This window comes from Somniosus microcephalus, chromosome 29 (genome assembly GCF_052327205.1).
Source record: "Somniosus microcephalus isolate GS21.2 chromosome 29, FLI_Smic_1.0, whole genome shotgun sequence".
Taxonomy (NCBI): domain Eukaryota; kingdom Metazoa; phylum Chordata; class Chondrichthyes; order Squaliformes; family Somniosidae; genus Somniosus; species Somniosus microcephalus.
In genome coordinates this window covers 44,344,439-44,369,906 of record NC_141015.1, presented here as the reverse complement: position 1 = coordinate 44,369,906, position 25,468 = coordinate 44,344,439, and positions in this window count along the sequence as shown.

The window sequence follows — 25,468 nt, the reverse complement described above, 5'->3', positions numbered from 1 at the left end:
TCTCCCCCCCAGTTGCTCTCTCCCCCCCAGTCGCTCTCTCCCCCCCAGTCTCTCTCTCCCCCCCTGTCCTCTCTATTCTCCCCCAGTCTCTCTCTCAATCCCCGGGCCTCTCTGCCCCCCCAGTCTCTCTCTCTCTCTTTCCCTCTCTCTCTCTCCTTCCCACACAGACAGACAAACTCATTTATATATATATATAAATTATTTCTACTTTTTTCATAACAACATGCCCTCAAAAAACCCTCGGCACCGCCGGGCACTCCAGCTAGTGATAGATATAATTTTTAAAACATTTTCTGTAACGACTGCTCCTCTGGGTAGCTGACACTGCCTTTGAGAGTTAGGACAGTATGACCCTGGGACTGCGGCAGTGTCACTGTCTTGAAGCAGTTAGATAATCTTTAATCTCCTTTTGACTTTTGTTATTCTCCAGTGTGTTTAACTTTTGTTGCTATCATTCCAAATAGATTTAATGTGTTTTCTTTTTCTTGTGTGTTAGTTTTTAATGATTATTGCAAATAATGTAGGTTGTTTTTGAAAATAAGCCAACAAACCTTTTGGAAGTAGGTTTTCAGATTTGGGATGATTGTTCAGTGCCTGTGTGTTCCAAATTGATACTGTTGATCATGCTGGAAACCACAGCATCCCATCGTCATGTTGTGTTATTGTGTCACATTTCTGTTTGTGGGAGCTTGCTGTGCACAAATTGGCTTCCTCGTTTCCAATATTACAACAGTGACTGCACTTCAAAAAAAGCGCTTTGGACATCCTGAGCTCGTGAAGGGTGCATATAAATGCGAGTTCTTTATAAATGATTGATTGCAGTCATCGTTTCTCAGAGGAGAGGCGGGGGTTCGTTGTTTTTTTTAAGAGGGGGAACAGCTGGATGTCGTTCTCACCGCTGGAACGTATTGTGAAATTATGAGCCATGGGCATTGACATGAATCTTGTCATTCATGTAGAAATGACTTATGAAATAATACTGGGCGGCCTGCTGATGGCGCTGTCCAGGGAGAGTATAAATACTCGGGCACGGGCCCAGCTTGCGCAGGACATTCTTAACAGGAACTAGTGAAGGACACAACTAGACCTCCATGTTGTAAAACAGTTGATTAAAGCTTTGTTTAACGCTTAGACCAAGTGCCGAGTAGTTTTCTTACGTCAGCCATCATTATGTTTTCACAGTACAGAGGATGAAATTGTCATATGTCATAATTTGGGAAAAATATTCTCCAATAGGTTTATCGGGAGAGGGAGAAAGAAAGACTTACATGTCTATGGCGCCTTTCATGACCTCAGGACGTTCCAAAGCGCTTTACAGCCAATCAAGTACGAGAACGGTAGCACAGTGGTAATGTCACTGGGCTAGTCATCCAGAGACTTGGACTAATGATCCACGGCAGCTGTGGAATTTAAATTCAGTTAATTAAATAATTCTGGAATAAAAAGCAAGTATCAGAAATGGTATCCATGAAACTATCGGATTCTCGTAAAAACCCATCTGGTTCACTAATGTCCTTTAGGGAAGGAAATCTGCTGTCCTTACCTGGTCTGGCCTATATGTGACTCCAGACCCACAGCAATGTGGTTGACTATTAACTGCCTCTGAAATGGCCTAGCAAGCCACTAAGTTGTAACAAAAACCACTATGAAACACAATAATAAGAATGAAACCGGACCGACCACCCGGCATCGAGCTCGGCACCGGCTACGGATATGGCAACGGCACACCCAGCCCAGACGACCCTGAAAAGTCCTCCTCACCAACATCTGGGGACTTGTGCCGAAATTGGCAGAGCTGTCCCACAGACTCGTCAAGCAACAGCCTGACATAGTCATACTCACAGAATTATACCTTTCAGCCAATGTCCCAAACTCCTCGATCACCATCCCTGGGTATGTCCTGTCCCACCGGCAGGACAGACCCACCAGGGGTGGCGGCACAGTGGTATACAGTCAGGAAGGAGTGGCCCTGGGAGTCCTAAACAGTGACTCCAGACCCCAGGAAGTCTCATGTCTTCAGGTCAAGCATAGGCAAGGAAACCTCCTGCTGATTCCCACCTACCGCCCTCCCTCAGCTGATGAATCAGTACTCCTCCATGTTGAACACCACTTGGAAGAAGCACTGAGAGTAGTAAGGGTACAGAATGTACTTTGGGTGGAGGACCTCAATGTCCATCACCAGGAGTGGCTCGGTAGCACCACTACTGACCGAGCTGGCCGAGTCCTAAAGGACGTAGCTGCCAGTTTGGGCCTGCGGTAGGTGGTGAGAGAACCAACGCGAGGGAAAAACCTACTTGACCTCGTCCTCACCAATCTACCTGTCGCAGATGCATCTGTCCATGAGAGTATTGATAGCAGTGACCACCGCACAGTCCTTGTGAAGTCCCATCTTCACCCTGAGGACACCCTCCATCATGTTGTGTGGCACTACCCCCGTGCTAAATGGGACAGATTCAGAACAGATCTAGCAGCTCAAAACTGGGCATCCATGAGGCGCTGTGGGCCATCAGCAGCAGCAGAATTGTATTCCACCACAATCTGTAACCTCATGGCCCGGCATATCCCTCACTCTACCATTACCATCAAGCCAGGGGACCAACCCTGGTTCAATAAGGAGTGTAGAAGAGCATGCCAGGAGCAGCATCAGGCGTACCTAAAAATGAGGTGCCAACCTGGGGAAGCTGCAACACAGGACTACATGCATGCTAAAATGTGGAAGCAGCATGTTATAGACAGGGCTAAGTGACCCCACAATCAACGGATCAGATCAAAGCTCTGCAGTCCTGCCACATTCAGTCGTGGATAGTGGTGGACCATTAAACAACTAACGGGAGGAGGAGTCTCCATGAATATCCCCATCCTCAATGATGGTGGAGCCCAGCACGTGAGTGCAAAAGACAAGGCTGAAGCGTTTGCAACCAACATTCAGCCAGAAGCGCCAAGTGGATGATCCATATCAGCCTCCTCCTGAGGTCCTCACCATCACAGAAGCCAGTCTTCAGCCAATTCGATTCACTCCACGTGATATCAAGAAACGGCTGAGCGCACTGGATACAGCAAAGGCTATGGGCCCTGACAACATCCCGGTTATCATGCTGAAGACTTGTGCTCCAGAACTAGCCACGCCTCTAGCCAAGCTGTTCCAGTACAGCTACAACACTGGCATCTATCCGACAATGTAGCAAACTGCCCAGGTATGTCCTGTGCACAAAAAGCAGGACAAATCCAATCCAGCCAATTACCGCCCCATCAGTCTACTCTCAATCATCAGCAAAGTGATGGAAGGTGTCATCGACAGTGCTATCAAGCGCCACTTACTCACCAATAACCTGCTCACTGATGCTCAGTTTGGGTTCCGCCAGGACCACTCAGCTCCCGACCTCATTACAGCCTTGGTCCAAACATGGACAAAGGAGCTGAATTCCAGGGGTGAGGTGAGAGTGACTGCCCTTGACATCAAGGCAGCATTTGACTGAGTGTGGCATCAAGGAGCCCTAGTAAAACTGAAGTCAATGGAACTCAGTCGGTGGGGGGGGGAAACTCTCTACTGGCTGGAGTCACACCTAGCACAAAGGAAGATGGTTGTGGTGGTTGGAGGTCAATCATCACAGCCCCAGGATATCGCTGCAGGAGTTCCTCAGGGCAGTGTCCTAGGCCCAACCATCTTCAGCTGCTTCATCAATGACCTTCCCTCCAACATAAGGTCAGAAATGGGGATGTCCGCTGATGACTGCAGAGTGTTCAGTGCCATTCACAACTCCACAGATACTGAAGCAGTCCATGCCCGCATGCAACAAGACCTGGACGACGTTAAGGCTTGGGCTGATAAGTGGCAGGTAACATTCACACCACATAAGTGCCAGGCAATGACTAACTCCAACAAGCGAGAATCTAAACACCATTCCTTGACATTCAACGGCATTACCATCGCCAAATCTACCACCATCAACATCCTCGGGGCCACCATTGACCAGAAACTTAACTGGACCAGCCACATAAATACTGTATCAACAAGAGCAGGTCAGAGGCTAGGTATTCTGCGGCGAGTGTCTCACCTCCTGACTCCCCAAAGCCTTTCCACCATCTACAAGGCACAAGTAAGGAGTGTGATGGAATACTCTCCATTTGCTTGGATGAATGCAGCTCCAACAACACTCGAAGCTCGACACCATCGAGGACAAAGCAACCCGCTTGATTGGCACCCCATCCACCACCTTAATCATTCACTCCCTCCACCACCGGCGTACCGTGGCTGCAGTGTGTACCATCTACAAGATGCACTGCAGCAACTCGCCAAGGCTTCTTCGGCAGCACCTCCCAAACCCGTGATCTCTTCCACCTAGAAGGACAAGGGCAGCAGACGCATGGGAACACCACCACCTCCAAGTTCCCCTCCAAGTCACACACCATCCTGACTTGGAAGTATATCGCCGATCCTTCATCATCGCTGGGTCAAAATCCTGGAACTCCCTCCCTAACAGCACTGTGGGAGCACCTTCACCACACGGACTGCAGCGGTTCAAGAAGGCGGCTCACCACCACCTTCTCAAGGGCAATTAGGGATGGGCAATAAATGGTGGCCTTGCCAGCGATACCCATATCCCATATAAACAAATTTTTACATAAGTTCTTTTGAATTGCAGTCACTGTTACAATGTAGGAAACACAGCAGCCAATTTGCACACAGCAAGCTCCCACAAACAGCAATGTGATAATGACCAGATAATCTGTTTTTTTTAGTGATAATGGTTGAGGGATAAATATTGGCCAGGTCACCAGGGAGAACTCCCCTGCTCTTCTTCGAAATAGTGCCATGGAATCTTTTACATGCACCTGAAAGAGCGGATATGGCCTTGGTTCAATGTCTCATCTGAAACACAGCACCTCTGACAGTGTAGCACTCCCTCAGTACTGCACTAGGAGTGTTAGCCTAGACATTTGTGCTCAATTCTCTGGAGTGGGACTTGAACCCACAACCTTCTGACTCCGAGGCAAAGGTGCTACCCACTGAGCCACAGCTGACACCATGGGAGGGACAATACTGCCCCATATTGACATCATAGAAGAGCAAGCAATGTTATTCCAGGCCTTAAGGGACTAAATAGTGAAATAAGTCTAGTAATTACTAGTGTAAGTAAACAATTAAAAGTATGGAGTCTCATTCCTTCAGGTTGTGAATTGTTGCTAGAGATTTTTTAAATGGCAAATTTAAATGTAAATGTTTTTCTTTTCCTTTCTGTCTCTTTTCCTCTTTCTTTTTCTTTCTATTTCTGTACATGATTTGTCATTGAATTCATTCACTCTAATTTACACTTCCTTCTCAGTCCTTCCTCTATTTATTTCTCAATCCTTAACCTTGTAGGTTTAGGAGATACATAGTTTGTCCCATTGTTCACTCAGGTCTCGGATTCTCTGTTGCCCTCGCTGTGCTGTTATCAGCTCTCGCTTCCAGTAACTTACAGGGCAAAAAATGTAAAAACCTAAACGTGCACAAACAAGACTAACTAACTGGGCACGCTGCAGGATGCCTCACTCCAGGAACCTCTGGGCCAGTGCATTTTTGAATTCTTTGAACTGTGTAACTCATTCCAAAATCGTGCTTCAAGTTTCAGCTTCGAGATGAGTGCTTCCACCTGTCAGTTCCGAGTGAAATTACAACACACCTCAGCTTTTGGAAAATTATTCAGTCACAACAACAAGAAAGAACCTGCATTTATATATCATCCATCTCAGCAGCTGTGGGACATGCGTGTTACTGAAGGGGGCAGCTAATGACTGTAAAAGCAGCCACAGAGAAGGTGGTCAGTGTTGTGAATCTCCGAGGGGTTAGTGGGCCAGTGGGATAAACGAGTGCCTGGGATTGAGTTGCTCCTCAGCCTGCCACTTGAGGGTCCATCAAAAACTCAACAACAGACAAAACAGGGACACCAAACGAGAGTCACGTGTGGGATTTACATTGGCGTATACCTCGGTCCCAAAAATGATAAAAGGAAATCTTTATAGGTGGTAAATCCATAATTGTATAAAACACTCTGCCCTACTTATGTGTCAGATAAAAGCTGCAGAATTAACTCATGACTCACAATAAAGCTTTCAGAAATGTGAGCACAATATGATTCACCAACAATCGACAAAGTAAACACCATTAATCATTTCTTCTCCCGTGTAACGTCGTTGCTGTAGGACCAAATGGGGAGTGGATGTTATCGAGCCATCGTGCAGATAAAGGGAGATTTAAGATCCATTTAGGCTAAAAGGAACAGCAAATGGACAGAGTAATTGTTATTATGAGTCAAGCCACGGAATAAATAAGGCAGGGAAAACTGCCAAGAACCCATCGGCAGGATGCCCAGACATGCGAGGCTGTCGGGTTTGGCAGAGCTACTCTCCTCTGGTGATGGTTCAACAACAGATTTGTAAGAAGATGTATCGACATTGGGCTAAATCTTGCTGGAGCGGGGCATCTCACAGCGCGCCCCGTTAGTTAGACTTTATCCCTCACCCTTCAGCTTGAATATAATTTGCAGCGTAACTTGCTGGGAATGCGAGGCTGATAATGGCGCGGCGAGGGCAGCGTGGCATCGGGGACCCTGGTGAACGACGGGACCAACAGTCTATCCCCCCCAAACCAATGAGATTTCAGGATTGAGGAAAAAAACAGAGGAACGACGGAGAAGAAAATCAGGTGAATTAGAGTCAAATCAGCTACTGAAAGAGAATTAAAGAAAGATTAGATTAAGAGAGAGAGAAAAAAAGAGACAGAAAGGAAAAGTAAGATAATTTAACAGCAGCAGAGTGATCACAAAGCAAAAGGTCAATAAACGCACAAATGTCCTGGATTGCAATAGTGTGCTCGTATGGTCACAGAACACCTCCCCAAATCTTGGAGAAATAGGTGCCATTCAATGAGTCGACAGGGGGGTCAGTGACATAACTAAAATCATCCTTTCAACACCACTGCAGGCCTCAAGGTGCCGAGTCTAATCTCGCCTCATTTTCTCCTGAACAGAGAGTCCCCTCTCAAATGGCCACACAAACCTGGGTTAGTTTGCGTCCCTTGTCCTGTTGAGTTTGACCATTTCAAAGCGTTGCATAGCATGGTGATGTCATCATTGGCGTCGATGGTCGAAATGAGGATGTAACATAAGAAATAGGAGCAGGAGTCGGCCATACAGCCCCTCGAGCCTGCTCCGCCATTCAACAAGATCATGGCTGATCTTCTACCTCAACTCCACCTTCCCACACTATCCGCATATCCCTTGATTCCCTTAGTGTCCAAAAATCTATCCATCTTCGTCTTGAATATACTCAACGACTGAGCATCCTCAGTTCTCTGGGGCAGAGAATTCCAAGGATTCACAGCCCTCTGAGTGAAGAAATTTCTCTTCATCTCAGACCTAAATGGCCGACCCCTTAGCCTGAGACTGTGACCCCTAGTTCTAGACACTATAGCCAGGGGAATAGAATAACCAGGGGGTATAGATTTCAAGTGATTGGTAGAAGGATTAGAAGGGAGTTGAGGAGAACTTTTTTCACCCAGAGGGTGGTGGGGGTCTGGAACTCACTGCCTGAAAGGGTGGTAGAGGCAGAAACCCTCAACACATTTAAAAAGTACTTGGATATGTGACGTAATAAAACTCACTACACACTTGGTTTGAGCATAAAGCAAGGCTTTAATCAACTTGTTGCAGAACATGGAGGTCTAGTTGTACTTCACTAGCACCTTGTCTTTACAAAATGTCCCTGGAAAGCTGGGGCCAACGCCCGAGTATTTATACTCCTTGGACGGCACCACCAGCTGGCCGTCCAGTGTTATTTCATAGGTAGTTTCTCGATGATGAGATTTATGACAATATGTACTTGAAGTGCCGTAACCTATAGGGCTACGGACCAAGAGCTGGAAAGTGGGATATGGCTGGATAGCTGTTTATTGACCGGCACAGACACAATGGGCCGAATGGCCTCCATCTGTGCTGTCAATTTTGCGCACGCACGATATTCGGAGGATCGGACACTCGCCTGATGGTGACACGCGGGCGGAGTGCGCACGCCTGAACTCGGGCTTCCACTTCCACTTCGTCGTTGACGGGAGCCACTCCGAAATAGATTATCTGGTCATCTGTGGCACCTTGCTGTGCGCAAATCGGCTGCTGTGATTGCCTACAGAACAACAGTGACTGCACTTCAAAAAATAATTCATTAACTGTGAAGTGCTTTGGGACGTCCTGCGGACATGAAAAGCGCTGTGGAAATGCAAATTATTTTGTTCTTTTAAGCTGAATGACTCAAAAGACTAATTTCTCCATTATGAACTCTAACAGATACCCAGAAACTCACCGCCCGCATTGCCTTAAATTAGTTTAATCTTTCAAGCATTACTTGTTTTCATACTTGTTACAGGTCTTACACCGGTGGTTTCTGAAATGCTCTCTTACTGAGTAATAAACAGTAAGTGAATTTGCACTTAACCGTTAAGTCAGTTTTATGTAGCTCGTTTCTCTCAATTGACTTAAATAATTGTAAAATTCAACAGTGCGCAGTATGTAAACTGCAGAATACAAACTATTATTGTGTTCCCTATTCCTTATATACTCCGTTTCAGGGAGAGCTGGACTCTCAGAGGGACCGGGGACAGAGGGAGAGACTCACTAAAAAATGGACAATTTCTGTTGAATTTGTGAGCCTTGCTTTGCACAGTGCCTCGGTGTTTAGTGAGGTTGTTGATCCAGTGAAATTCGCCAACTGTAGGCAGACAGTTGGTTACTTGAATATTGTAGCATTTAATGAAACTTTTTTGCCCTCTTGGCCCCTCTCGAGCTCTTCTCTCCTCTCTTTCCTGTCACCCAGTCATGCCACCTTTCCATTCTCCCCTCGGGTACATTACCCTCCCAAACCCGACCTCAACCCCTCAGGACTCCTCCGTCTTCCTGCTCCTATGCCACTGTCTAGGTGTATCTATAGCAACATTCCTTTGTGAGTTCGACTGATGCTATTCTGCATCCTATTGATTGTGAAATCTTGTTTTGCCACAACAGGAAAGACCTGCTCTGGTTGCTGCACAGCAATACAGTCGGTAAGTTCTTGAAAAGATCCACGGCCACTATTAAAAGAAGAGCAGGAGAGTTCCCCCTGCTGACCTGGACAACAGTAATCCCTCAACAAACATCACTAAAACTCTGGTCATTTGTCTCAGTGCTGTTTTTGCAAGCTTGCTGTGTGTAAATTGGCTGCCGCGTTTCCTACATTATTTTATTCGTTTATGGGATGTGGGCGTCGCTGGCAATGCCAGCATTTATTGCCCATCCCTAATTGCCCTTGAGAAGGTGGTGGTGAGCCACCTTCTTGAACCGCTGCAGTCCGTGTGGTGAAGGTACTCCCACAGTGCTGTTAAGGAGGGAGTTCCAGGATTTTGACCCAGCGACGATGAAGGAACGGCCGATATACTTCTAAGTCAGGATGGTGTGTGACTTGGAGGAGAACTTGGAGGTGGTGGTGTTCCCATGCGCCTGCTGTCCTTGTCCTTCCAGGTGGAAGAGGTCGCGGGTTTGGGAGGTGCTGCCGAAGAAGCCTTGGCGAGTTGGCGCAGTGCATCTTGTAGCTGGTACACACTGCAGCCACGGTGTGCCGGTGGTGGAGGGAGTGAATGTTTAAGGTGGTGGATGGGGTGCCAATCAAACGGACTACTTTGTCCTGGATGGTGTTGAGCTTCGAGTGTTGTTGGAGCTGCACTCATCCAGGCAAGTAGAGAGTATTCCATCACACTCCTTACTTGTGCCTTGTAGATGGTGGAAAGGCTTTGGGGAGTCAGGAGGTGAGACATTCGCCGCAGAATACCCAGCCTCTGACCTGCTCTTGTTGCCACAGTATTTATGTGGCTGGTCCAGTTAAGTTTCTGGTCAATGGTGACCCCCAGGATGTTGATGGTGGGGGATTCAGCGATGGTAATGCCATTGAATGTCAAGGGGCAGTGGTTAGACGCTCGCTTGTTGGAGATAGTCATTGCCTGGCACTTCTGTGGCGCGAATGTTACCTGCCACTTATCAGCCCAAGACTGGACTTCGTCCAGTCTTGATGCCTGCGGGCATGGACTGCTTCATTATCTAAGGAGTTGTGAATGGCACTGAACACTCTGCAGTCATCTGCGAACATCCCCATTTCTGACCTTATGTTGGAGGGAAGGTCATTGATGAAGCAGCTGAAGATGGCTGGACTAGGAGACTGCCCCGAGGAACTCCTGCAGTGATGTCCTGGGGCTGTGATGATTGACATTCAATCACCACAACCATCTTCCTTTGTGCTAGGTATGACTCCAGCCAGTGGAGCGTTTTCCCCCTGATTCCCATTGACTTCAGTTATACTAGGGCTCCTTGATGCCACACTTGTTCAAATGCTGCCTTGATGTCAAGGGCAGTCACTCTCACCTCACCTCTGGAATTCAGCTCCTTTGTCCATGTTTGGACCAAGGCTGCAATGGGGTCGGGAGCCAAGTGGTCTTGGCGGAATCCAAACTGGGCATCAGTGAGCAGGTTATTGGTGAGTAAGTGGCACTTGATAGCACTGTCAATGACACCTTCCATCACTTTGCTGATGATTGAGAGTAGACTGATGGGGCGGTAATTGGCCGGATTGGATTTGTCCTGCTTTTTGTGGACAGGACATACCTGGGCAGTTTTCCACATTGTCAGATAGATGCCAGTGTTGTAGCTGTACTGGAACAGCTTGGCTAGAGGCGCGGCTAGTTCTGGAGCACAAGTCTTCAGCACGATAGCCAGGATGTTGTCGGGGCCCATAGCCTTTGCTGTATCCAGTGCGCTCAGCCATTTCTTGATATCACGTGAAGTGAATTGAATTGGCTGAAGACTGGCTTCTGTGATGGTGGGGACCTCAGAAGTAGGCCGATATGGATCATCCACTCGGCACTTCTGGCTGAAGATGGTTGCAAACGCTTCAGCCTTGTCTTTGCACTCACGTGCTGGGCTCTGCCATCATTGAGGATGGGGATATTCATGGAGCCTCCTCCTCCCGTTAGTTGTTTAATGGTCCACCACCATTCACGACTGGAAATGGCAGGACTGCAGAGCTTTGATCTGATCCGTTGATTGTGGGATCGCTTAGCCCTGTCTATAGCATGCTGCCTCCGCCTTTTAGCATGCATGTAGTCCTGTGTTGCAGCTTCAACAGCGACTACACTTCAAAAATTAGCTGTAAAGCACGTAAGGACATTCTGGTGTGGTGAAAGGTGCTATAGAAATGCAGGTCCTTTCTTTCTTTAACATTTTCTTGGGTTGGCTCTAGATGCACGTGCATCACTAGAGATGGCTACCAGAGGGAATTTTTAAAGAATCTATTCATTATCTCAGTGAACAGTGACTGGAGCCGTACTGCCACATGTTTGAATCATAGAATCATAGAAATTTACAGCACAGAAGGAGGCCATTCGGCCCATCGTGTCTGTGCCGGCCGACAAAGAGCTCTCCAGCCTAATCCCACTTTCCAGCTCTTGGTCCGTTGCCCTGTAGGTTACGGCACTTCAAGTGCATATCCAAGTACTTTTTAAATGTGATGAGAGTTTCTGCCTCTCCCACCCTTTCAGGCAGTGAGTTCCAGACCCCCACCACCCTCTGGGTGAAAAAGATTCTCCTGAAATCCCCTCTAAACCTTCTACCAATTACTTTAAATCTGTGCCCCCTGGTTATCGACTGCTCTGCTAAGGGAAATAGTTCCTTCCTATCCACTCTATCTGGGCCCCTCATAATTTTATACACCTCAATTAGGTCTCCCCTCAGCCTCCTCTGTTCCAAAGAAAACAACCCCAGCCTATCCAATCTTTCCTCATAGCTAAAATTCCCCAGCCCAGGCAACATTCTCGTAAATCTCCTCTGCACCCTCTCTCGTGCAATCACATCCTTCCTGTGATGTGGTGACCTGAACTGCACGCAGTATTCTAGCTGAGGCCTAACTAGTGCTTTATACAGTTCAAGCATAACCTCCCTGTATGCCTCGGCTAATAAAGGCAAGTATCCCGTATGCCTTCTTAAGGGTGTAAGGGACAGTGGGGCATCCTCATGTTCCTCCCAACACAAACAGCGCTAGTGACAGGCCTGTACTCACCAGTACTTCACCCTCGTGTTTATTAAAATATTCACTGCAGACACACCTAAGTTAGGAAGGACTGTGCCAATAATTTTGCTGCTGTGAATTTCGGTGCACTTAACTGGAGTGGCAGTGACAATACTGAGTCCAACAGTCACAATCGGGGTTGAGCCAAGTGCGGTGCTGAAATTGTAGCTTTTAGCAAAATGACAACATACACTAAAATGTGCAGGGTTGTACTTAAATCTGTCGAAATGATCATTGAGAGAGAGCACAAACACTAAAAGGGTGCTGTTATATGTATCATATACCAAGGAACTTTCGTATCTAAGTTCTCGGAATGATAAACGCGTAGATGTGCGGAGCACAACAAGTCGTCTGAGCACAAAGCTCGCCAAAGTCTCTGTGCCCTCTGAACTTGGAAAGATTCCCTCTGCATTTAGCGATACACAGTTAAAAATCAAAATACACCCTTAAAGGGACCGAAATAAATAGAATGTTAATAAAGAAATACAGTTGGTTAACAACAGATATCGTGAATAGTGCCCAACAAAGATATATGGGCTGAAATCAGGTTGCACAATATTATTTTAAATGGTGTTAAATTCTTTGTCCCAATGACAATGCGGAATTTCACCTGAATTCATATTCAGCACTGAATATGTTAACCCTTCCACGACCAATATTGCACGGCATGATTTCAGCCTGGTATTTTTTTCCATTGTACAGTCAATGAGATAGTAACATTAGGAACTGGAGGAGGCCTTTCAGCCCCTCGAGCCTGTTCCTCCATTCAATTAGATCATGCCTGATCTGCACCTCAACTCCATTTTCCTGCCTTGGGTTTCTTTAACCTGGTCACATTGCAACATTCCGCACGAGATTGGGCCCAGAATACAAGGCCTCTGTGGTTGGGCCTGGGAATCGGGCTGAGAGATTGAACATGCCAGGACAGGACCCGCACAGGTGAGCAGCACTGACTAACCACACATTCACAGAAACTGTGAGATCCCATTCCACTCTCAGCAGGTCCATCACTATTGGCTAAGCTCAGAGTGGTAGAAACAGTCAGATTATTAGTCGTACAGATTGCAAACCCACTGGAATGAGCAGGGCGGAGATGGTGATCTAACATTGAGGCAAGTTCATGAGAAAGGGTGACTGGTCAGTGGAAATAAGTGTGGTTTTTCACAGGACCATTGTACGCCTCTCAACAGCTTACTTCATAGGAACAGTAGTAGGCCATTCAGCCTCTCGAGCCTGTTCCACCATTCAAGTCGTGGCTCAGTGGGCAGCGCCCTCGCCTCTGAGTCAGAAGGTTGTGGGTTCAAGTCCCACTCCAGAGACTTGAGCACAAAAATCTAGGCTGACACTCCAGTCCCAGTACTGAGGGAGTGCTGCACTGTCAGAGGTGCCATCTTTCGGATGAGACGTTAAACCGTCTGCTCTCTCAGGTGGACATTACAGATCCCACGGCACTATTTCGAAGAAGAGCAGGGGAGTTATCCCCGGTGTCCAATATTTATCCCTCAACCAACATCACTGAAGAAACAAATTATCTGGTCATTATCACAGTGCTGCTTGTGGGAGCTTGCTGTGCGCAAATTAGCTGCCATGTTTCCTACATTACAACAGTGACTCCACTTCAAAAAGTACTTCATTGGCGGTAAAGCGGTTTGGGACATCCTGAGGTCAAAAAAGGCGCTATAGAAATGCAAGTCTTCTTTCTTTCTTTTCAATTCGATCATGGCTGATCTGTACCTCAGCTCCACCCACCTGCCTTGGTTCCATAACCCTTAATACCCTTACCTGACAAAAGCCTATCAATCTCAGTTTTAAAATTTTCAGTTGAACCCCCCCAGCCTCAAATGAACCCCAGGATCATAGCATCCTGTAAAATTCAATCTGTGTTTTCTGCTGTGAACCCTTGTGACTGAGACCGACCTCCAGTTATCTGTCACACTAACTAAAGGTCACTGCCAACTGAGGTATGCCCTCTCACTGGCCTGAAATCTGACAGTCACTCTCTCACCCTTCTTGATTTCTACCACCTTCAGCACTACTGAGAAGATTCGGATCATCGGAACTGACCCTAAATCAGCATGGGTTCCCGATCAAGGTGAAAATATTAACCAAATCCTCTATTGATTGGATTTCAGATTCCCAGCAGATCAGCCACATGTGAAGACAGCTCTCTCTACCTCTCTGCATTATGCCTCAGAAACAAGGGTCTGCTCCGTTCAGTTCTACCGCTTGGCAGTTCCTCTACTGCCTGCACTTTAGTCCTGCCTCTGTCAAGTCACATTAGCGAGAGAGCTGGAGTGGAAAATTGAATGTGGCCATGGTTCCTAACTAATGTATTCATTAAGTGCAAAGACAAGACTCTGGTCAGCGCATTATTGCACATCGCACAGCAAAGGGAAGTGGACCATTAATGGGGATTACTGCCAGTCTGAGAATAACAGTCCTGTATTATAACGGTACACTGACTTACACTGGCTCCCAGGCATCCAGTATCTCAAATGTGTAACATTGCACCTAAATCCCTCTGTGGCCTCGTCCCTCCCATTCTCTCACCTCCTGTCGCTACAACCCATCCCCACAGATTCTCCATTCCCCTCACTCTGCCGCAGCATGACTTGAACAGCGACCTTGCAAAAGATCTCGGGGGTTTAATCCCCCTGGTTAACGATAGTCTGGGGGAAATTCCCAGGGACACTAGTTTAATAAAGATGTGAACCAATTCAACGCAAACAGGTTAATGACTGGTTAAAATACCGCTCAATGGAATTTTACACAAACACAAAGGGCTGGATTTTGTCATTGGGGGCAGGTCAGGTGGTCGGTGGGTCCCGCCCCCGCCTCCGATGTGAGGCGGGACAATTGAGCGATTTTGGACAATTGAGTCCCAGTGTGTGGGAACCCCTGGCCCAATGAGTCTTTTGGTCCTGAAACTCGCCTCCGATTACATCAACTATCAGCTGCATTTAAGGCCTGAAAGCAGCCTTGGTTCATCTCCTGCCGAATTACTTTGATACTGAGACTTCTGAAGGTTTATTGGTGCAACCATGGCACGCTCAAGGCCCAAGTGCGCTCCCCGCTTTGATGAGGACTCCCTCCAAGTTCTGGTGGAGGGAGCAAGAGCGCATAAGGAAGTGCTGTTTCCTTCTTCTGGGAGAAAAAAGCCACCCCAGCAGACCAAAGCTGTGTGGCTGCAAGTGGCACAGGAGGTGAATGCCATCTCAATGTGCAGCAGAACCTGGCTGCAGTGCAGAAAGAGGTTTCATGACCTTCTCCGCACAGGAAAAGTGAGTATTACATCACCATGACCCTCAATCTGCTCCCCATCGCCTCTCATCACCAGCACTCTTCATTGTCAACCTCCTCCTCCACATCTTACTTGACCCTTACATCCCTGCACCCTTAACCATTCTCTCTGTATGTTCACATTCACTTAATTACTGCATTTGCACAATTCAAATCCTCCTCTTCCTCCTCTTCCTCATCCTCCACCACATCCTCCTCTTCCTCCTCCTCCTCCTCTTCCTCTTCCTCCTCCTCTACATCCTCCTCTTCCTCCTCCTCCTCCTCCTCTTCCTCTTCCTCCTCCTCCACATCCTCCTCTTCCTCCTCTTCCTCCTCCACATCCTCCTCTTCCTCCTCCACATCCTCCTCTTCCTCCTCCTCCACATCCTCCTCTTCCTCCTCCTCCTCCTCCACATCCTCCTCTTCCTCCTCCACATCCTCCTCTTCCTCCTCCTCCACATCCTCCTCTTCCTCCTCATCCTCCTCCACATCCTCCTCTTCCTCCTCCTCCTCCTCCTCTTCCTCTTCCTCCTCCTCTACATCCTCCTCTTCCTCCTCCTCCTCCTCCACATCCTCCTCTTCCTCCTCCTCCTCCTCCACATCCTCCTCCTCCTCTTCCTCCTCCTCTTCCTCTTCCTCCTCCTCCACATCCTCCTCTTCCTCCTCCTCCTCCTCTTCCTCTTCCTCCTCCTCCACATCCTCCTCTTCCTCCTCCTCCTCTTCCTCCTCCTCCTCCTCTTCCTCCTCCTCCTCCTCCACATCCTCCTCCTCCTCCTCCACATCCTCCTCCTCCTCTTCCTCCTCCTCTTCCTCTTCCTCTTCCTCCTCCTCCTCCTCTTCCTCCTCTTCCTCTTTCTAACAAACTAGGCTGGCACTTCCTCCCTTCCGGCATATTCTATCCTAAAAACAGTCATAACCTGTGATATGGCATTCAGCTCCATCATTTAAATCTAGCTATGTCTCAGTGATACTGTGCACAGTTCTGGTCTCCATACTACAAGAAAGTACATCGAAGCGCTGGAGATTTACAAAGATGGTATCAGAACTGAGAGATTACAGCTATCAGGAAAGATTGAACAGGTTGGGTTTTTTTCCTTTAGAAAAGAGAAGACTTAGAGGAGACCTGATAAAAGTCTTTAAAATTATGAATGGGTTGGGCAGGGTAGATGTGGGGAGAAGGTTTCCACTTGTGAGAGAATCTAAAACTAGGGGCCATGAATACAAGATAGTTACTAATAAATCCAATAGGGAAATAAGGAGAAATATCTTTACTCAGAGAGTGGTTAGAATGTGGAACTCGCTACCACAGGAAGTGGTTGAGGCAAATAGCTTAGATGCTTTCAAAAGAAAACTAGACGAGTACATGAGAGAAAATGGAATCGAAAGATACGCTGAAAGGCTGAGATGAGGTAGATGGAATGGGAGGAGAGTCGTGGGGAGTATAAACACCAGCCCAGACTGGTTGGGCCGAAGGGCCTGTTTCTGTGCTGTATATTCTGTGTAATTCAGTGATACTTATAACATCTGGGTTTTCTAATCATGCACAAGATTGTAGTTCCAGCAATTTATTTCCAAGACTTCTTGCAATAGCATAGAAGCGGTTCAAGGATCGATCACTTAGTCGACTCTGGGAACCATTCCTTTAGGATCTATTACCTTTAGATTATCTGGCTAGTCTATTAGTGCTCCCTACCTCAGTGTATCTATTGGATGGTTTATCTACTCTAAACCATGGCCCAACTAGTTTAAATGCTCCCCAAAGGCTACCTGAAAATTCTCAGCCAACATCTGTGCACCCAGGAAGTTAAGATGGAAGCCACCCCTCCTAAATATAAACTTACCTTGCTGTTGAAAAGTTCCCCGATTGTCGATAAAGGTAAGTCGCTCCCTCCTACATAGTGTGGAGATGCCGGTGTTGGACTGGGGTGGACAAATGTAAGAAGTCACACAACACCAGGTTATAGTCCAACTGTTTTATTTGAAATCACAAGCTTTCGGAGCGCTGCTCCTTCGTCAGGTGAAGTGAAGAGATGCATAAAGACACAGCTTATATAGTCAGAGAATAATGCCAGATGATTACAGGTAATCTTTCTAACTGCCATTTATCACACCTCGGCAGAGAGATAATCACAGCAATCAAAGGTGTGAATGGTGTCCAAACAGGTTAGCCAGGAAAACATTATGTCAAAGAACAATGAGGTGGGGTCACAAGGGGTCAAATGTTGCAGATGTCTGTATGAAAAACAATTTTTTTTTGCTGGAAATCACAGCAGGTCCGGCCGCATCTGTGTAGAGAGAACAAGCCAACAACGACTCGAGTCTGGGTGACCCTACGTCAGGTGGGGTTACATGTAGCGTGACATGAACCCAAGATCCTGGTTGAGGCCGTCCTCATGAGTACGGAACTTGGCTATCAGTTTCTGCTCTACGATTTTGCGTTGTCGTGTGTCTCGAAGGCCGCCTTGGAGAATGCTTACCCGAAGATCGGAGGCTGAATGTCCTTGATCGCTGAAGTGTTCCCCGACTGGGAGGGAACACTCCTGCCTGGCGATTGTTGCGCGGTGTCCATTCATCCGCTGTCGCAGTGTCTGCATGGTCTCGCCGATGTACCATGCTCCGGGGCATCCTTTCCTGCAACGTATGAGGTAGACAACGTTGGCCGAGTCACATGAGTATGTACCATGTACCTGGTGGGTGGTGTCCTCACGTGTGATGATGGTATCTGTGTTGATGATCTGGCATGTCTTGCAGAGGTTGCCGTGGCAGGGTTGTGTGGTGTCGTGGTCGCTGTTCTCCTGAAAGCTGGGTAATTTGCTGCGAACGATGGTCTGTTTGAGGTTAGGTGGCTGTTTGAAGGCGAGTAGTGGAGGCGTGGGGATGGCCTTAGCGAGGTGTTCGTCGTCATCGATGACATGTTGAAGGCTGCGAAGAACATGGCGTAGGTTCTCCACTCCGGGGAAGTACTGGACGACGAAGGGTACTCTGTTGGTTGTGTCCCGTGTTTGTCTTCTGAGGAGGTTTATGCGATTTTTTGCTGTGGCCCGTCGGAACTGTCAATCGATGAGTCGAGCGTCATATCCCGTTCTTACGAGGGCGTCTTTCAGCGTCTGTAGGTGTCCATCACGTTCCTCCTCGTCTGAGCAGATCCTGTGTATTCGCAGGGCTTGTCCATAGGGGATGGCTTCTTTAATGTGGTTAGGGTGGAAGCTGGAGAAGTGGAGCACCCTGAGGTTGTCTGTGGGCTTGCGGTAGAGTGAAGTGCTGAGGTGTCCGTCTTTGATGGAGATTCGTGTGTCCAAGAATGAAACCGATTCTGAGGAGTAGTCCATGGTGAGTTTGATGGTGGGATGGAACTTGTTGATGTTATCGTGTAGTCTTTTCAGTGATTCTTCGCCGTGGGTCCATAGGAAGAAAATGTCGTCGATGTATCTGGTGTATAGTGTCGGTTGGAGGTCCTGTGCAGCGAAGAAGTCTTGCTCGAACTTGTGCATGAAGATGTTGGCGTATTGGGGTGCGAATTTGGTCCCCATGGCTGTTCCGTGTGTTTGGGTAAAGAACTGGTTGTCGAAGGTGAAGACATTGTGGTCAAGGATGAAGCGGATGAGTTGTAGGATGGCGTCTGGAGATTGGCTGTTGTTGGTGTTGAGTACTGAGGCTGTCGCAGCGATGCTGTCATCGCGGGGGATACTGGTGTAGAGTGCCGAGACGTCCATCGTGGCGAGGAGTGTTCCTGGTTCAACTGGTCCGTGGGTATAAAGACCCCGTCCGCCCTCGCTGGGCCCCTCGCCTTTGTAAAGACCCCGTCGGCCCTCGCTGGGCCCCTCGACTTCATAAAGACCCCGTCCACCCTCGCTGGGCCCCTCGCCTTCGTAAAGACCCCGTCGGCCCTCGCTGGGTCCCTCGACTTCATAAAGACCCCGTCCGCCCTCGCTGGGCCCCTCGCCTTCATAAAGACCCCGTCCGCCCTCGCTGGGCCCCTCACCTCCATCAACAGGCACAGCGAGAGACCAGAGAGAGGAGCAGAGTGAGGGATCAGAGAGAGGGAACCGAGTGAGGGATCAGAGTGAGGGATCAGAGTGAGGGATCAGAGAGGGAACAGAGTGAGGGATCAGAGAGAGGGATCAGAGAGAGGGAGCGGAGTGAGGGAGCGGAGTGAGGGATCAGAGTGAGGGATCGGAGTGAGGGAACGGAGTGAGGGATCAGAGTGAGGGATCAGAGTGAGGGAACGGAGTGAGGGATCAGAGTGAGGGATCAGAGTGAGGGAGTGGAGTGAGGGAGTGGAGTGAGGGATCAGAGAGAGGGAGCAGAGTGAGGGATCAGAGTGAGGGAACGGAGTGAGGGATCAGAGTGAGGGATCAGAGTGAGGGATCAGAGTGAGGGAACGGAGTGAGGGATCAGAGTGAGGGATCAGAGTGAGGGATCAGAGTGAGGGAGCGGAGTGAGGGATCAGAGAGAGGGAACGGAGTGAGGGATCAGAGTGAGGGATCAGAGTGAGGGATCAGAGTGAGGGATCAGAGTGAGGGAACGGAGTGAGGGATCAGAGTGAGGGATCAGAGTGAGGGATCAGAGTGAGGGAGCGGAGTGAGGGATCAGAGAGAGGGAACGGAGTGAGGGATCAGAGTGAGGGAGCGGAGTGAGGGATCAGAGTGAGGGATCAGAGTGAGGGATTGGAGTGAGGGATCAGAGTGAGGGATCAGAGTGAGGGATCAGAGTGAGGGAGTGGAGTGAGGGAGTGGAGTGAGGGATCAGAGTGAGGGATCAGAGTGAGGGATCAGAGAGAGGGAACGGAGTGAGGGATCAGAGTGAGGGATCAGAGAGAGGGAACGGAGTGAGGGATCAGAGAGAGGGAACGGAGTGAGGGAACGGAGTGAGGGATCAGAGAGAGGGAGCATAGTGAGGGATCAGAGAGAGGGAACGGAGTGAGGGATCAGAGAGAGGGATCAGAGAGAGGGAGCAGAGTGAGGGATCAGAGAGAGGGAACGGAGTGAGGGATCAGAGAGAGGGATCAGAGAGAGGGAGCAGAGTGAGGGATCAGAGAGAGGGAACGGAGTGAGGGATCAGAGAGAGGGAACGGAATCAGGGAGTGAAGCGAGGGATCGGGGTGCTCCCGGGCCTCGAGGCAACGGTTAAATCCCCTCGAGGATGATGCACTCGTCGCGTTGATGGAGTCGAGGTCAGTGGACACTTGGTTAACGAAGCTCACTTGCTGAGCACCAGCCTGAGGAGCAAACTCACTCAACAGGTGAAGCCTCTCGTTCCCCCGGGTGACCGGCGACATGGAGCGAGCGACCTGGAACAGGCTCCTTGACCCCAGGACCTCCGGCTGAAAATGCAGGGCCACTCAGGCTAGAGGTGGTGTCGGGGAAACTCGACTAGACCAACCCCCACCCCCGCCCCCACCACCATCCATCCAGGAGCCACAGCCTCGTCTCCTGGATGCAGGGTGCCACACACGGTCTCGCTACCAGGCACCTTGTCTTAAAAGCCAGGATTCCCAGACTCTGGTGACTGGAGGAGAAGCATCACATTTAGGGGTTGCCCAGAGTCCTAGGTTCATTATTTTGGACTTCCCATCTGTGAACCAGCCCCAGATCCCAGTCTACACACCAAGCATTCCAGCACGGCCTCTGGTACAATACACACCGCTCCGTCACCGAATCCGTGGAAAGCAACTTCTCCAGTAGTCGTGTAGGACGCAGCTTATTCGATCCGCGGCGGTGAGTTACCTCTTGCCGTCTGAACCCGCACTCCGTTACAAGGAGTCACACTCACTATCCCGGCGTGTCGACAGTACAGTGCAGAGAAGCTCGGAGCCCAGGTGGACGGTACAGTCTGTGCAGGTCGTGCCCGAGGGAGCAGGAGTCCAGAGCACAACAGCCCTGTACGAAAAACAATATAAAGAATGAAACCGGACAGACCACCCGGCATCGACTTCAGCAACGGCTACGGAACGGCAACGGCACACCCAGCCCAGTCGACCCTGCAAAATCCTCCTCACCAACATCTGAGGACTTGTGCCAAAATTGGGAGAGCTGTCCCACAGACTAATCAAGCAACAGCCTGACATAGTCATAGTCACAGAATCATACCTTTCCGCCAATGTCCCAAACTCCTCCAACACCATCCCTGGGTATGTCCTGTCCCACCGGCAGGACAGACCCACCAGGGGTGGCGGCACAGTGGTATACAGTCGGGAAGGAGTGGCCCTGGGAGTCCTCAACATCGACTCCGGACCCCATGAAGTCTCATGGCTTCAGGTCAAGCATGGGCAAGGAAACCTCCTGCTGATTACCACCTACCGTCCTCCCTCAGCTGATGAATCAGTGCTCCTCCATGTTGAACACCACTTGGAAGAAGCACTGCGGGTAGCAAGGGCACAGAATGTATTCTGGGTGGGGACTTCTATGCCATCACCAGGAGTGGCTCGGTAGCACCACTACTGACCGAGCTGGCCAAGTCCTGAAGGACATAACTGCCAGTCTGGGCCTGCGACAGGTGGTGAGAGAACCAACACGAGGGAAAAATCTACTTGACCTCATCCTCACCAATCTACCTGTCGCAGATGCATCTGTCCATGACAGTATTGATAGCAGTGACCACCGCACAGTCATTGTGGAGACGAAGTCCCATCTTCACACTGAGGACACCCTCCATCGTGTTGTGTGGCACTACCACCGTGCTAATTGGGATAGATTCAGAACAGATCTAGCAGCTCAAAACTGGGCATCCATGAGGCGCTGTGGGCCATCAGCAGCAGCAGAATTGTATTCCACCACAATCTGTAACCTCATGGCCCGGCATATCCCTCACTCTACCATTACCATCAAGCCAGGGGACCAACCCTGCTTCAACAAGAAGTGTAGAAAAGCATGCCAGGAGCAGCACCAGGCGTACCTAAAAATGAGGTGCCAACCTGGAGAAGCTGCAACACAGGACTACATGCATGCTAAAAAGCAGGAGCAGCATGCTATAGACAGGGCTAAGCAATCCCACAATCAACAGATCAGATCAAAGCTCTGCAGTCCTGCCACATCCAGTCGTGAATGGTGGTGGACCATTAAACAACTAACGGGAGGAGGAGGCTCCATGAATAGTCCCATCCTCAATGATGGTGGAGCCCAGCACGTGAGTGTAAAAGACAAGGCTGAAGCGTTTGCAACCATCTTCAGCCAGAAGTGCCAAGTGGATGATCCATATCGGCCTACTCCTGAGGTCCTCACCACCACAGAAGCCAGTCTTCAGCCAATTTGATTCACACCACGTGATATCAAGAAACGGCTGAGCGCACTGGATGCAGCAAAGGCTAGGGCCCCGACAATATCCTGGCTATCGTGATGAAGACTTGTGCTCCAGAACTAGCCACATCTCTAGCCAAGCTATTCCAGTACAGCTACAACACTGGCATCTATCCGACAATGTGGAAAACTGCCTAGGTATGTCCTGTCCGCAAAAAGCAGGACAAATCCAACCCAACCAATTACCGCCCCATCAGTCTACTCTCAATCATCAGCAAAGTGATGGAAGGTGTCATCGACAGTGCTATCAAGCGGCACTTACTCACCAATAACCTGCTCACTGATGCTCAGTTTGGGTTCCACCAAGACCACTCAGCTCCCGAATCTCATTACAGCCTTGGTCCAAACATAGACAAAGGAGCTAAATTCCAGAGGTGAGGTGAGAGTGACTGCCCTTGACATCAAGGAAGCATTTGACCAAGTGTAGCACAAAGGAGCCCTAGTAAAACTGAAGTCAATGGGAATTGGGGGGGAAATGCTCCACTGGCTGGAGTCATACCTAGCACAAAGGAAGATGGTTGAAGGTCAATCATCGCAGCCCCAGGACATCGCTGCAGGAGTTCCTCAGGGCAGTGTCCTAGGCCCAACCATCTTCAGCTGCTTTAGCAATGACCTTCCCTCCAACATAAGGTCAGAAATGGGAATGTTCGCTGATGACTGCACAGTGTTCAGCGCCATTCACAACTCCTCAGATAATGAAGCAGTCCATGCCCGCATGCAACAAGACCTGGACGACGTTCAGGCTTGGGCTGATAAGTGGCAGGTAACATTTGCGCCACAGAAGTGCTGGACAATGACTATCTCCAACAAGTGAGATTCTAACCACTGCCCCTTGACATTCAATGGTATTACCATCGCCGAATCCCCCACCATCAACATCCTGGGGGGTCACCATTGACCAGAATCTTAACTGGACCAGCTACATAAATACTGTGGCAACAAGAGCAGGTCAGAGGCTAAGTATTCTGCGGCGAGTGTCTCATCTCCTAGCTCCCCAAAGTCTTTCCACCATCTACAAGGCACAAGTAAGGAGTGTGATGGAATACTCTCCACTTGCCTGGATGAGTGCAGCTCCAACAACACTCAAGAAGCTTGACATTATCCGCTTGATTGGCACCCCATCCACCACCTTAAACATTCGCTCCCTCCACCACCGGCGTACCATGGCTGCAGTGTGTACCATCTACAAGATGCACTGCAGCAACTCGCCAAGGCTTCTTCGGCAGCACCTCCCAAACCCACGACCTCTTCCACTTAGAAGGACAAGGGCAGCAGGTGCACGGGAACACCACCACCTCCAAGTTTCGCTCCAAGTCACGCACCATCCTGACTTAGAAGAATATCGCCGATCTTTCATCGTCGCTGGGTCAAAATCCTGGAACTCCCTCCCTAACAGCACTGTGGGAGCACCTTCACCACACGGACTGCAGCGGTTCAAGAAGGCGGCTCACCACCACCTTCTCAAGGGCAATTAGGGGTGGGCAATAAATGCCGGCCTTGCCAGCGACGCCCACATCCCATAAAAAACAACTTTAAAAAACTATCAGAGAGATGCTGATGTCTGCAGTTACAGAGACCAAGAGTAGCCTTGAAACCACCTGAAATCTGTCCTGTTGCACCCTCTGCTGACCAAGAATGGAGCAAAATCATTTCTGCTGCTCAAATATTGGGTTTTAATGTTTGCGCTAACTGATTAATGCCCAATTTGTAAATTCAGAGCTGGGTTTTTTTGAGAATAGAATGAAAAGTATTCTTAATATTTCTGAAGTCAATAAAAATGGAGAGAGATTCGCTATCACCTGTTTTAAATTATTAAAGTCTTGCATTTCTATACCATTTGTTCATTTGTTTGAATGTTTCCACCCAACCGGCAGATCTTGAATTTACTGGACTGTGAGTTTTCTACATGTGAATGAATTGAATTTCACGTCAAACAGTTGAAGCGTTCGAGGAAATGTCTTCCTTTCCAAAGAGTCAGGTTGGTTTGATGGAGTTACCGTGGCAACTCATTCCAGAGCCAGGCTAGGGTCTGTACTCTTTCTAATATCTCTTGACTGACTTTTAACCAATTCAGGAATCGCCTTCTCCCCAATATCTTTCTCTTTTGTAAACACTGAAACAGAATACTTGTTAAAAATCCCTGCCAATTTCTACTTATCCCCTCCCTCAGGAATCCCAGCTCACATTTAACATCAGGCTCCCTCCTCATCTTTCTAAAATCGGCTCTGCTCCAATCTCCCCTTGTTCTTCGACTCACTCTGACTGACTCTCTTGTGTATACGTCCACCCTCCTTCACCAACATTACCACTCCTCCTCCTTTCTTACCTATTCTGCCCCTTAGAAAAAATCATTGAATCATCGAATAGTACAGCGCAGAAGGAGGCCATTCGGCCCATCGAGTCTGCGCTGGCTCTTTCGAAGAGCAATCCCGTCAGTCCCGCTCCCCCGCTCTTTCCAAGTATTTGATCCAATTCCCTTTTGAAGGCGACGATTGAATCTGTTTCCACCGCCCTATCAGGCAGCGCGTTCCAAATCCTAACCACTCTTAGCATGAGAAAGTTTTTCCTCCTGTCACCGCTGGTTCTTTCACCTTAAATCTGTGCCCTCAAAATGTTTATTTCCCATTTCCTGCCCAATTTACAGCCAAATTTCTGTCACTGCTACTAAATCTATAGTTTCCTGTGACACAATTGCTTCTGATCGCCGGTTTATTTCCCATACCCTGGGCACTGTAATACCTGCAATGTATTCGTTTTAACACTATTCCTTTTCC